At 41.0% G+C, this 10133-nt stretch overlaps 1 pseudogene across 1 annotated transcript; it reads left to right on the plus strand.

Moving 5' to 3' along the window:
- The first annotated feature begins 3797 nt into the window (after positions 1-3797).
- On the plus strand, positions 3798-9494 carry LOC307108085 (heterogeneous nuclear ribonucleoprotein A1-like; annotated as a pseudogene). The gene is made up of 3 exons: positions 3798-3811; positions 5845-6603; positions 9421-9494. The product of its transcript is annotated as a heterogeneous nuclear ribonucleoprotein A1-like (transcript).
- Positions 9495-10133: the final 639 nt, after the last annotated feature.

Genomic DNA, 10133 nt, shown 5'->3' on the forward strand with positions numbered 1-10133 from the left:
ATGCTTAGTATAGCTGGGTGATGGGTACTTGAAGTTAATTACACTACTTGCTCTCTTTTATAATTTAAATTGTTCCTTCATAAAAAGTTTTTTTAATAGTTCTTTAAAAAGCAATTCCAGATTAAAGGGAATTTACAACAAATTGTATGTAGTTCTCTTGAACAAATAAACATAAAAGATATTTTAATTTGGAAAGGTTATTAGAGAATATTAGGAAATTAATGTTATATTTATTAGGTGTGATAATGATGTCAAGGATAGATAATACAATCTCTTTATTTTTTTAAAGCATAATAAAATAATTAAGAATGTACTATCATGCCCTGACTAGTGTGGCTCAGTTGGTTGAGTATTGCCCCATGCACCAAGGTCACCTGTTGATTCCCAGGCAGGGCACATGCCTGGGTTTCCGGCTCAATCCCCAGTAAGGGGCGTGCAGGTGACCAAGCATACATCTATCTCTCCCTCTCCCTTCCTCTCTCTCTCTAAAGTCAATAAAAACGTATTTAATTAAAAAAAAAAAAAGAATGGACATTCATAATGCCTTAAGACAGCAGGACCATCTCTACTCTCCTGGGGCTTACCCAAGAACATAGTGTGACAAGCAGTAAGAACTCTCAGTTCACCCTAACTCAGAAAAAAAAAGTCAGTCGGAATTAGCAAGAAGTCTGTATTGAGACTATTTCTAGGAAATTATATTTCATAAATGTTGAGTACATACAGTGATTCAAATGAATTTCCAGAATCCCTTCCCACAGAGATTCTATCATTACAACTTTTAATGTAGTGGGGAAGTAGAGGATTGGGGGAGTGGTAAAAAGCACTTACTATATTATGAAATCTAGTTTTATTTGTCAAATTGGCATCTTAAACTCAGCACTGTGTAACCCAGTGGCTTTCAACTCTCACTGCACATTGGACAAACCTGAGGACATTTTGGAAAATACTGATGTTCAGCTCCATCCAGACCATTTGGATCAGAATCTCTGGAGCACTGGCATTGGCCATATTTTCAAAGTTCCCTGAGCTATTCCTATCTACAGCCAGGGTTGAGCTCACAAGTTTAACCCTCTGTATCCCAGTTTTATCAAGTGCAAAATGTGAGTGATATCTTCTGTTTTAGCCGCAACTGAGAATTATTGTGAGAGGTCAATGAAGTAGCATATGTGAAAATACATGGAAAAATATAATGTTTCATGTAAATGTAGGGTCATATTCCCATGTTAGCAATCAATGTATAGCAATCCTTTAAAAATGTTTACTTCTTGGACTGTTGGTTAGTTTGTTGTAGATTAAATATGACCCAGGATCATATAAATTCCTTGGTGAAGAGTCAAATGTGACTAACTGCTTGTCATCAGCCCAGATCAAATTAGCATTGATATGGAGAAGCCCAAAGTAATGAGTCTTTAGTTTACTTAATTATGAAAAGTATAAGCATTTATACATGTAAGCATTACAGACATAAGCATTATACATATAGATGTCATAGAAATGCAAAATATATAAATTGCAGCTAAAGTTAAGTTTGGCTGCCCAAAGAAAAGAAAAAGGGAAATGAGGGCTCACCTGTTGTGAACTAGACACTTCTATGTGTATTGACTTTTTAAATGGGCACATTAGCGCTGGCCAGGTTGCTCAGCTGGTTAGAGCGTCATGCCAATATTTCAAGTTTGGGGGTTCGATCCCAAATTAGAGCACATATAAGAGTCAACCAATGAATCCTATATAATAAAAGGGTAATATGCAAAATGCTCTACAGTACATGAATAGATAAATAAACTGTGGTATATCCATACAATGGAATATTATTTGATGCTAAAAAGAAATGAGCTATCAAATCATTGAAAAATATGGAGGAAACTTATAATCATACTACAGTCCTGGTGCACGGGGTCCCTCGGGCTGGCCTGTGCCCTCTTGCAATCCAGGACCCCATCGGGGGATGTTGGAGGCCCAGTGTACGGATTTGGCCCAATTCCCACAGGCCAAGCTGAAGGACCCCTCATACACCAGGCCTCTAATATGCATATGAGATCTTTGGTTAATCTCTTCCCACCCTTCCCACTTCCCTCTGAGATTCATCAGTCTGTTCCATGTTTCCATGCCTGTGCATTGAGCGTCTGCCCCCTGGTGGTCAGTGTGCATCATATCTACCGGTCAAAAGGTCGAAAGTTTAGACAGTTGCTTAGATATATAGATTATATATATATATATATATATATATATATATATATATATATATGTATATGTATATTACTAAGTGAAAGAAGCCACTCTGAAAAGGCAACATACTATATAATTCCAACTATATGACATTCTGGAAAAGGCAAAACTATAGAGATAGTAATAAGATCAGTGGTTGTCAGGAGTTTGGGAGAAGGAAGAAAGGAATAAATTAATAAAGCATGGGGAATTTTTGGGACAGTGAAACTATTCTGTATGAAACTATAAAGATGGATATATGTCATTATGTTTTCCAAACCCATAGAATGTACAACCCTAAGAATGATACCTAATGTAAACTATGAACTTTGGTAAGTAATGATGTAGTCAAGTTGGTTTAGCTGTTGTAATAAAGGTACAACTCTGTTGCAGGATATTGAAGGTGGGGGAGACTAGCTAGATGGGAACTCTGTACTTTCCAATCAGTTTTGCTGTGAACCTAAAACTGCTCTAAAAAATAATATTTTTATTTTATTTTTAGAGTTTAAAGTGAAAGGAGTTTATTAGTGAAGCAGTGACACAGAGAGGAGGCCACAGCCAGGGCAGCCTAAAGTCTTTTAATATAAAAGTCTTTTAATGTAAAAAAGTGGGGCCCTAGCTGGTTTGGCTCAGTGGATACAGCGTCAGCCTGCGGACTGAAGGGTCCCGGGTTTGATTCCAATAAGGGCCCATGCCAGGGTAGTGGGCTCAATCCCCATTAGGGGGCATGCAGGGGGCAGCCACTCAATGATTCCCTCTCATCGTTGATGTTTTATCTCTCTTCCTCTCCCTTCCTCTCTGAAATCAATAAAAATATATAATTTTTAAAAAGTGTGAGAGGGAGGCAGGGGGTTGGTGCAAAGGGACCAGGATTATCTTGAAACACCTTGTCTGTAGGTGTTCAAGTTAAAAGGCCCTTTTCTGGAGGACTGCTTGAACTAGAGAGCATGTAAACTCTCCTCTCATCATTCTCAGGCAGGCATTTGATTGGCATTAGAGCAGGCAACTAATGTGTTTAGCAAAGGGTTAGGATCCCTGAAGTCTGGTAACTTGAACCTTGTCTAAGAAATGGATATGGAAATTTTGAAGGCAATTCTTTGCCCCTCTCACACCGTCACTTAAATAAAATAAATTAAGTTCAAAGCTTCCATGTTTCTTTGTGTAACTCTGGACTTGAAGGCCTGACTTTGATTTTGATATTTAGAAAAAAGACTTTGGCCCTGTCTGGTGTGGCTCAGTTGGTTGAGTGTCATCCCTTGCACCAGAAGGTCACCCGTTCAATTCCAGTCAGGGCACATACCCAGATTTTGAGTTCTATCCTGGGTCAGGGTGTGTATGGGAGGCAACCCATTGATGTTTTTCTCTCACATCAATGTTTCTCTCTCTCTCTCTGACTCTCTCTCTCTCTCTCTCTCTCTCTCTCTCTCTCTCTTTCTCTCTCTCTCTCTTCTCCCCCCAAACCCCACCCCCCCCCGACTTCATTCCTCTCTCTCTGAAAATCAATAAAAACATTTTTTAAAAATACCTTAGGCCTTGCAAAGGTAAAACCAAGATTTCATTCCGGAGTAGGGAAGGAATTAAACAACTCTGAGATGACATTGCAAAGGTAAGCCTCATCAAGGAGCTTAGGTTGACTGCTAATGGATTGAGGAGCCATTGAAGAGTTGAAGCAGAGAGGTGGCATGATCGGATTTGTTTTCAAAGATCACAGCAGTGATTGGGTTGAGGATTTGTATTGGAGGCTGGCCGATCCCATGGGTGAACCTGCTATAGACAGCAGCTTCAGGGAAAAGAACTCTCCTCCCAAATATCTTCTACCTGCCGCCTAAAGATCTATCCTGTCACAGTATGCATGTTTAAGAGCAATATAACGAAAGATGGATATTCTTGTTTAGGCTATGATTTAAATGTAGTGCTGTCCCAGCACTGAGCCACGTAATCTTACAACCATCAATTATAACAACAATGCTCTTGTAGTGGTGTTTTATAGCTGAAAGATTAAAACAGAAGTCAACTGTAGTTTATTGTTATTTAACAAGTTTTCTTTTACACTTGACATCAGGAAAATGACATGATGTGACGCAGTAATATATTCCATTAGTTTTTGCAGGCTAATGAGAAGAGGACAAAGGCTCCATATAACATGTAAACATGTACTCATACCAAATAAAGGCTGCATGATGTCACAGCAGGAAATCTCAATAAAGTTTCATAGTGGTCCTAATGTGCCAAGTTCAATGAAAAGTGGACGTTTATTTTTTAAAACTGAATAATGGTCCCACATTTTTAAAGTTATGTGAATGAGTCATTTGTTTATTTATTTCATCCAATAATCTAACAGAAATTTTGGGTTAAAACTCGACACTTTTTTTTTTCAACATCTGCAATATTGAACTTGAAGTTCAGATATTTTTTCCTGTTCCCAATTCCAATAATAATTGGCTTATATACTCATTTGATGTGGCTTTATGTAACACTAACTTAACTACAAGGGAACAAGACAGTTTTATGAAAATATCAAGTGACATCTCGTTAAATTGGCATTAGAGGAATGCTCTCTGGCAAACATTTGTGAAGTATAACATCCAATTATCCCAAACAAGTAAACAGAGCCTTACAATTATTAATATCATTTTGCATTTTTGATGTAACAAGCTTAAATGAACAGGCACTCTCTGCATGTGTTAATATTATTAAAACTAAATTGCACAAGCAGATTAAATAGAGAAACTAAATGGGGACACATTTTTCTACTTTTCCCCAACATTGGTAATTGTAGTTTAGCAAAGCAACATCATTCATCAGAGTAAATTAATGTCACTAATGTGATGTTTTGAGTTTATGGTTATTTAACTTATAAGTTTATTTTATTTTATGTTTTATAAGCACTGTAAGCATAATAAGCTTATAAATAATGTATGCATTTAAGTAACATTTTGATAAAAATAACTTGTCAACATTGAGGAGCCTTTTTTTCTGTTTAAAATAGGATGAACAAAATTAAAAGGTGAAATGAACATTACTCAATTTTAAGAAATACTGTTCTACCAAATTCTCCTTCTTGCTTAAGTTAAATTAGTTTTGTTACATGAGGCCAATAGCATTCTAATTAATATACTACCTTTAGAGTTGTAAGATATAGATGCAAACCATAAAGTACAATTCCAATGTAATATTTACTATACAAAGTAGATTCTTAAGAAATGCTTTTTAATTACTCAGCTGGGAGAGGTAAAATAATATAATAATATATAAAGTTATAATAGCCCAAGATTACAATAGCCATATGAGTAACTACACCACTTTCTTTAAATTCAATTTTAATTTTTAAAATAATGACTATGTCCGTATTATGTAATCATCCATAAGTAGAGGAATAAATAGAAAAAGTAAAAATCTCCCCTTCACTCTCCACCTGGTCCTACTTTCCACTCCAAAAGACAGTTTGGTGCCTATCCTTCCAGATCTTTTTCTATGTATTTACATACTCTTATATGGACCTATGCAGCTATACTATTTTAGTTTGTTACATAAATGGGATTATACAGAATGCATACTGCAGATGGCTTTTCTTCTTTTCTACACCATATCTTGGACGTGTTATTATTTTTTAACAGGACTTTTTCATTCTTTTTTAAGCTGCAGCCATTCTTCTGTCACCTTTGGTGGAAACGTGAAGAGTGAAGACCTCTTAGGTTTGCCTTTCGGCTGGTGGACTCCGCCCAGTAAGCATCATTGGAGTCTCCCCTCCGCAGTCCTCCTGTCTAAGTCAGAGTCTCCCAAAGAGCTGGGGCAGCTGCGGAAGCTCTTTATCGGAGGTTTGAGCTTTGAAATTGCCGATGGGAGTCTGAGGAGCCGTGTTGAACAATGGGGACCCTCACAGACGACGTGGTGATGAGAGATCCCAAACCAAGTGCTCCAGAGGCTTTGGGTTTGTCACGATGCCACTGTGGAAGAGGGGGTGGGAGAGTTGTGCAACCAGAGAGGGCTGTCTCAAGAGAAGATTCTCAAAACCCTGGTGCCCACTTAACTGTGGGAAAGATTGTAGTTGGTGGTATTGAAGAAGACACCGAAGAACATCACCTAAGAGGTTATTTTGAACAGTATGGGACAGTAGAAGTGATTGAAATCATGACTGACCGAGGCAGTGGCAAAAAGAGAGGCTTTGCTTTTGGAACCTTTGATGACCATGACTCTGCAGACAAGCTTGTCATTCAGAAATACCACCCTGTGAATGGCCACAACTGTGAAGTCAGGAAACCCTGTCGAAGCAAGAGATGGCCAGTGCTGCATCCAGCCGAAGAGGTTGAAGTGGTTCCAGAAACTTTGGAGGTGGTCATGGAGGTGGTTTTGGTGGGAATGACAACTTTGGTCATGGAGGAAACTTCAGTTGTCGAGGTGTTTTCTGTCTGTTTTCAATTTTATTGATTTTTAGGGAGAGGAAGGGAGAGAGGGAGAAACATCTGTGTGAGAGTGTAACATGGATTGGCTGCCCCCTGCACGCCCCCTACTGGGGATGAAGCTCCAGCCCAGGCATATGGGAATGGAACCGGGACCTCCTGGTTCATGGGATGATGTTCAACCAACTGAACCACACTGGCTAGGGCAAAGGTCAAGTCTTACAGACATTAAATTTTCACTAAAAATATAAACTTAGCTGTTTGACACATTTTTTCTACTTCATGAAAGAATTATACTAGCATACATAGTATGTTTGACTCATTCTTAGCATAAAAGTTTACATACATAAATTTCTGTATATTCTCACATCAAAAAAACACCCATACAATAAAGACAGTCCGGCAGTTGGGGCTATCAGCAGAGCTGTCTGCTTCCTTGGGATAAATAAAATGGATAAGCTGACCCCCAGAGGAAGATTAGCATGCCAGAGGTTTGCAGGGAAGGCACTTGGGATCAAACACCAGGGAGAGGAGGGAAGGAAGCAGGAGGGGGCAGGGGGAGAAGCTGGACTGTGATGAAGTCTCAAAGTTGGCCCCTGGAAACTCGAAAGCTGACTGGCTCTTCAGCATTGTCCTGATTTGGGGCAGGGGGTCTGGGCCTTTTATATCTCCATCTTGGTTAGTCTCTGGATGCAGAGTGCCTTGGGGGGGTGGCAAATGGTTCTCTTCAGTCAAGAAACTCCCAGAGGGCCCTGGCCGGTGTGGTCAGTTGCTTGTCAACCCCTAAGGGCTTCCTGCTGACGGTATTCCCAGTGGCTGTGAGAATTAGTTCTTCATTCCTGAAAGGGAACCTGAGTGGATGCATCTCTGATTTCACCACCTATACTAAAACACTTAGGAAAAAACTAGCACCCGCCAAAACCTACTATGTGCCAACCACTTTCATAGACATTATCCTATTTAATCTCATAAGCAGAGGTTACTTGACCCCAAGGTCACATGGTTAGTGTTAGAAGTGGGAGGAGTGGCCATCTCTTTCCTCCAAATCAAATTTGCCAAGTAACTCTGAAAACTGGTAATTTCAGAAGTATTTATTGATTCATGTCTTAAAACTGGTATCTTCTGAACATCTATGTGCCAGGCACTGGGGAATTCTAGAAAAGAGACAAAATGTCTGTCACACACATTATGTTACACATATATATGTATGTAAATTCATAAATATACTAGAGGCCCAGTGCACGAATTCGTGCACTGGTGGGGTCTGGCCGCCCAGCCCCAATTGGGGCGGATCAGGGCTGGGCCCGTCGGGAGGAGGAGATGGCGGGAGGTTGGCTGGCCGGCCCACCCCGATCAGGGCCTGATCAGGGCCAGGCTGGCTTGGGGAAGGGGCCTTGGGCGATTGGCCGGTGGGCCTCGCCCCCAGTTGGGGTTGGGGGGCCAATTGGGGATGGGGCCGGCCATGGGGAGGGGCTGTGGCTAGTGGTCCAGCCGACCCTACCGCTGAATGGAATGGGGGTGCCGATTTGGGTTGAGACCGGGGAGGGGAGGGGCGTCAGGAGGTTGGTGGGCCAGCCCCACCCCCTATTGGGGTGGGAGGGCGATCAGGGCTGGGCCTATCGTGGTGGGGTGGGCTATTCGGGAGCAGGGCTGGCCAGGGGAAAGGGAGGAGGTGCTTGGCCAGCAGTCAGCTCTTGATCAGGGTGGGAGAGTCTGATCAGGGGCAGACCAGCAGGGAGGAGGGGCTGTGAGGTTGGCCAGCCAGCCCCACCCCCTGATCAGCCGGTTCGCTGGCCACAGTGGGTGTCATAGCGATCAGTCATTATGTTCGCTGGCTTTTTATATATATAGATAATGTATGTATGCATACACGGTTGTTCAGTCCTCCTTGAAATCCATCCTCTCACCTGCTATGCATAACCTTTCACCAAGTCCTGTTGTTTCTGGCTCCAAAATATATCTTGAACCTTCCCATTTCCAGCTATCTCCACCCTAGTCGTGGCCCATCATTGCTTTCTGCAGGGGCTTCTTTAGCAAGTTCCTAATGGTCACTCTACATCCTCCCTTGGCTCCAATCCATTCTTCACATAGTTCTCAGAGTGATTCTTCCTAAAATACACAACTATTCATGCTACGGTGCTGCTTAACGTCTTCCAATGGCTGTCTTGGGCTTTAGGATAAAGTCTAAGTCCTTTAGAAGGTTTACATACATTCATTGGATAACTATTTATTGAGTGCCCTGTTATAAACACTGGGGACACAGCAATGAACAAAAAGACAAAGCTCCTACTTTTGAGAAGATTATAAAAATTACATTCTAATAATTTAGAGGACCGGGAGAGACAGACACTCACATAAGATAACTATATAATGCGATATCAGAAGATAAGCACTATAGAGAACAACAAAGCACAGTAAGTGGAAGAAGAATCCCAGGTGTCTGGGTAGGAAGAGGGGAAGTTGCAAGTTGATACGGAGTGGTCAGGATAGATTTCATTGAGAAGTGACATTAGAGCAAGGAAGTCACAAAGAATTGAAGGATGTGAGGGAGTGAGCCATGTGAGTTTCTGGAAGAGCCTTTCTAGGCAGAGTGCCAACGCCCCAAGGCAGGATTATGGCTGCCACGTTAGTGAGGAGGCCAGTGTAGCTGGAGCAAAAAAAAAAAAAAAATGAGGGGTGGGGTGGGGAACAGAGCTATTAGAATCAGAGAGAATACATCGTTTCCTTCAAGGAGTTTTGCTGTAAAGAGCAGATAAATGGAGTGGTAGCTGAAGAAGGAACTGAAAGCTGAGAAGGTTTTTGTTCTGTTTTTAAGGCGGCAGAAATAATATCTTGATGCTGATGGGAACAGTCAGTAGAGGGGATAACGTGGGCAATGTCCTTGAGTAGACAGGCGGGGATTGTTAGGTCCAGTGTATAAGGTTGGCCTTAGAGAGGAACACAGACTATAGCAGGGCATCTCAATTTCTACACTTTTGACAGTTTGGGTGAGGTAGTTCTTTGTTGGGGGGAGAGAGGCAGAATTAAGGACCCATTGAGGTCAAGAATATAGAAATAAATTAGCATGTCATGCATTTTTCTTTCATATTCAGTTGACTGGGTGCAGGAGACGTGAACTTAACTGTGATTGAGGTTTTGCCATATAAGTACTATAAAGCAAGAAAGGTTCCAGGAACTTGAGAGGATATTCAAATAATGTATTATTTTGAGCTTATTTTGCTTTTTATTATGATATTGTCAAATATCTCAATAGTAGAAAGAATAATATAAAGAACCCTCATGAGCCTGTCACCCAAATCCAACAAATATAACATTTTGCAATCTTCTTTTTTTTTAAAAATTGATTTCAGAGAGAATGGGAGAGGGAGAGAGAGATAGAAACATCAATGAGAGAGAATCATTGATTGGATGCCTCCTGCACCACCACCACCCGCCCCCCCAAACAAGGGGGTTGAGCCCAAAACCCAGGCATGTGCCCTGACTGGGAGTTGAATCATGATCTCTTGGTTCACAGGTCGATGCTCAACC

The sequence above is a fragment of the Cnephaeus nilssonii genome (genome assembly GCF_951640355.1).
Source record: "Cnephaeus nilssonii genome assembly, chromosome: 12".
NCBI lineage: Eukaryota > Metazoa > Chordata > Mammalia > Chiroptera > Vespertilionidae > Cnephaeus > Cnephaeus nilssonii.